Here is a 4650-nt window from a genome sequence, read left to right as displayed (position 1 = left end):
AACCAAACAAAGCCTTGTTGTTCACTACGGTGGAGTAAACTAACAAACAATACGTCGTGGAAAGAGATAAACTATTGGGCTAAAATGGATGGCTCCGAGTGATGTCTTAAAGGCCCAATAATATTTTCAGATGATGTTAATGGGCCGTTAATCCAATCCATTGTTTTCCAATATTACACTGATTCCGAATGGATACGTTGTGCGTACTTACAATTGGTTTTTTTTTATAAATAATTATTTTTGGAATTAAGTTAATATTGAGATTATAAAATATTTATATTGAAAAAATTTATAATTTATTTTGTTATAATTTGTAAGTTATTGTGTGTATCANATAGATATATAAACACACACACAGATAGATAGATAGATATACACACACATATAGAAAGATAGATATATATAAACACAGAGATAAATAGATATATAAACACACACACACATAGCAGCAGAATGTTGGATATTGGATATTAACACCAGAAAAATTATTTCGAAAGTAAAATAACTTAAAATAACGATGGTTCCCTAGAGAAGGAAAACCACAAATATAAGAATTTAAATATGCAAGAAATAAATTAAGATGGTTCTTCTATTGAGGAGATCCACAAATTGCAGAAAGTAAATAGCAGAAATGAAAAATTCTTTAAGGTCGAGGTTCCTCCAGTTTCTGATGCATATAAACCTTTAAGGGATCTATATACAAAGCATACTTTTGCAAAGAACTCCACAAATCTTAAAGAAGTAGGCGGTTTAACCAGCCATAGATATTAAACATACATAAATATAAATATAAATATAAATATAAATATATATATATATGTATATATATATAAGAATTTTAGAATTTAAAACAAGATTTCATTACTAACTTTTGGAATCAAATAACTTTACATAAATGGAAGATACAATTAAAAAGGGTTTCGGATTTTTGGGTAATGGTTAAAGGTTTCTGGGATTTAGATATGAGAATGAGTGATTACAGAGAGAGAGAGAGAAAGAAGAGAGAGAAGAGAGAGAAGAATGGATAAAGAGTGGTAAAATGTTTCGTTACCTTTATACTGAGGTATTATACCCTTTTTATATACTTTTTTTGGGGATATTTTCAGATTTTTTCTTTTTTAACATATGAAAATGTACATATCAATACAAATACAAATACAATGCCATAAAATCAAATATTAATCTAATACAAACATTTATACACCACTATTTCCAAATATTGGTCCTTGGTCGTCTGGTCCAAGGAGGTCATCTTCTTCCAGGTTAAGCAAATCATCAGAAGATTCTGACTTTCTTGAAGGTCCTGGTGAGAATTTCATTAGTATAGCTTGCATTTCTTCATGAGTTTTGGCAGCTGCAAGCATTGCCGTCATTTGTGATTTTTGTGCCAGAAATTCTGTCTGTTGTCGTGGTGGAATCCTGTAAAGCGGTTTTTGAGTTGGAACTCTTGTATTTTATCATTGGTAATCCAAGCTTGGACATTGGTGGCTGTAAGGCTGGGAGATATTTTAAATTTATCCCACCATTTGACCTTAAATCTTCTCTTAATTTGTAAAAAAATTTCGTCTGAAAATTCAACAGTCCAGGAAAAGACCCAAGGAAGATAAAATTTCATGCAAAAAAGGGCAAGAGGATGTAATCGTTTTTCTTCTGTTGTTGGGGCATATTGGGTTCTAAAAATATTAAAGGAATTTTGGACAGGGTGCTTGAGGATCTCATAGGTGGAACCAAAATATTCCCACCATGTGTACCACCAGGTTGGAAATTTTTTGGGATTGCAAATCTTGATATCAAAATAGAATAACCAAGTGTGCTTATGTTTCTGATTTTGAATTAAGAAGGAATTGTACCAGGTCTGTTGATAGTCCCAGTAATTAAAAGATATTTCAAAAAATGATGCTTAATTATATTTTTCTGGAAATAATATAGGTTTTGACAAATCATAACCCCAGTCGATTGGAGCAATGACTTTTAGGATTTTGCAGGTGGAATAAGCAGGATCATCATGGCTTTGGTCCAAGAAGAAGTTTTTAAATAATGCAGAGTCAGTGGTTTCCAGAATTTCTTGGTAAAAATAAGGGGTTTTATTTTCGTTCCAAGGTTTATAATATAGTCCTTTTCCAAAGTATTTTTGAAGTGTTTCAAAGGGATCTTTTTCATGGAATCCTGGTTCAACATGTATTATATTCTGCCAATTATATTTCTCAAAGTAATCAGAAGGAGGGTTTAATGTGGTTGTGTGAGAACAAGCTGGGAATTTGTAGTGTGATAAGAGGTTTTTGAGGAATTATCGAAAAACGAAACAGTTTGGAAAAAATCTTTGGTAAGAGTTTCTTTAAAGGGTTTCTTGTCGGAGCTTTCACTTACCTGGGTTTTGGCAAGGGCATTTTTTATTTCAGGTGTTTGGAGAAAGGATTTAAGGAATTTAAGTCTTTTCTCCAGATCGTCACTTACCTGTGGTTTTGATTGTGCAGTACCTTTAAGTTCCCCCTCTTCTTCTTTTGTAACGATGTCATACCAGGTTTTGGTTTTTGCTGGTTTGGTAGGAGTTTGAACAGGCTTTTTATCCTTTTTGGGTGGCATTTCTGTTTTGGAGAAATTCTCTTGTGAGGAAATCAGGAAAAGAATTTGTATATCCTTTTATGAATTCGATTTCAAAATCAAATATACTAAGAATAGTTTGCCATCTTCCAAAAATTTGTTTTGAGGCAAGATTTTGGACATCTTTTTGTAAAATTTCTTTTGCACTCTTACAATCTATTCTTAATAAAAAAATTTGGTTCAAAAGATCACTCTGGAATTTCTGAACGCATAAAACAATACTCAAAATTTCTTTCTGTATAGCTGAATAATTTTTCTAGGTATCATTCCAATGGGCAGATGTATACTGTACTATGTATTCTTTGTTTTCTCGTTTTTGTTTTAATATACCTCCATATCCTAAATCTGACGCATCTGTTTCTACAATTTTTTGTAGGTTAGGATCTGCGATATGAAGACATGGGATTTCCAATACTTGCTTTTTGATGTTTTTTACAATTTCTGTATGTTTTTCTGTCCATGGTTTTGGGTTTTTCCGGAATCTATTATGTAAGGGTTTTGCTATTCTATTGATATTTGGACAAAAATCTAGAACATAATTTAGAATTCCTAAGAATCTTTGTAGTTGGGTTTTATCAAGTATTTTGTCTGGAAATTTATTTGTGAATTCTAAAGATCTATCAATGGAAGTTATAGTACCACAAGATATGTAATGACCTAATATCCTAGTTTGAAAACAATTTATTTTTTATTTTGATACAACTAGGCCATTTTGTTTTGTGATATAAAGAAATGTTTTTAAATGTTTAAAATGATCATCTACATTATTAGAGAATATTAATACATCATCAATATAAACAATGCAGAATTTTGAATAATCATTATATATTTCATTCATAAGTCTTTGGAATTCGGAAGGAGCATTTTTAAGTCCAAAAGGCATAACATTCCATTCATATTGTCCGAAGAGGACTGTAAAGCAGTTTTATATTTATCCTTTTGACAAATTTGTATTTGCCAAAATCCAGATTTCATATCAAATTTGGAAAATATATAAGCATTATGGAGTTTTTGTAATAAGTCTTTTTTATTTGGTATTGGATATCTGATCCATTTTAATGCTTTATTTAATGGTTTGTAATTAATTACTAATCTGGGTGTTCCTCTTTCAATTTCTGAATTTTTATTAACATAAAAAGCAGCACAACTCCAAGGAGATCTAGATTTAGAAATTAACCCTTTTTTCTCTAAATCTTGAATTTCTTTTTTACAATGTTTTTCTAATTCAAAATTCAGTTGGATTGGTCTAGCTTTAGTTGGTATTTGTCTATCATTGAAATCTTCTTCATAGGGAAGATCAACGATATGTTGTTTTCTATTCCAAAAAGTATTAGGAATTTTTGAACAGACTTTTGTTTCTAGTAGTTTTTTGAATTTTATCTTGAATTTCTTTTGTTTCTATTTGGTTTTGTATTCTTTTTAAAGAAACATCTTTTTTAAGATTTTCTAATTGAAAAGTCTTCCCTTGGATTATGGTATTAATACCATTTTCATAAATTGAACATGCTTTTATTAAGTTAAGGTTTCTAGTTCGAGGTTTTCTAAAAATTCAAGTTTTAATTTTTTATGATTGAATTTTAAAAAAAATAGAGTCATTGTTTACTTTATATGGGATAATTAAACTTATAAAAGGAGTTCCTAATATTACAGTGTGATGAATATCATTTACTAAAACAAAAGTGGTTTTTATGTAAATTCCATTATTTATTATTGATGCGTCTGTTTTTTAATTTACATTTAATCTTGAATTATTAGCAGCCGAAAGTTTTTCTTGTGTTTTTTGTTGGAATTCATTAGGTACTATTCCTGATTTGATACAGTTTAAGTCTGCACCAGTATCAAATAAGGCTATTGTATCCATTTTGAAATTTTCTGAAAATACTAGATTTATTTTTAAGATATATTTTCTAAAAGTTATTTCTCTTAAAACGAAAAGAAAATCTTCATGAATTTTTTCAATATTTTCAACCTTTTGGGTTTCATCATTTTCTGTTTCTGAAGAACTTTCAATGTTTATATTTTGTAGAATTAATTTTATTGCTTCAGAAT

Source organism: Primulina huaijiensis, chromosome 8 (genome assembly GCF_012295235.1).
Source record: "Primulina huaijiensis isolate GDHJ02 chromosome 8, ASM1229523v2, whole genome shotgun sequence".
Classification (NCBI taxonomy): domain Eukaryota; kingdom Viridiplantae; phylum Streptophyta; class Magnoliopsida; order Lamiales; family Gesneriaceae; genus Primulina; species Primulina huaijiensis.
The sequence above is the reverse complement of the archived record's forward strand: the minus strand, read 5'-3'. Positions refer to the sequence as shown.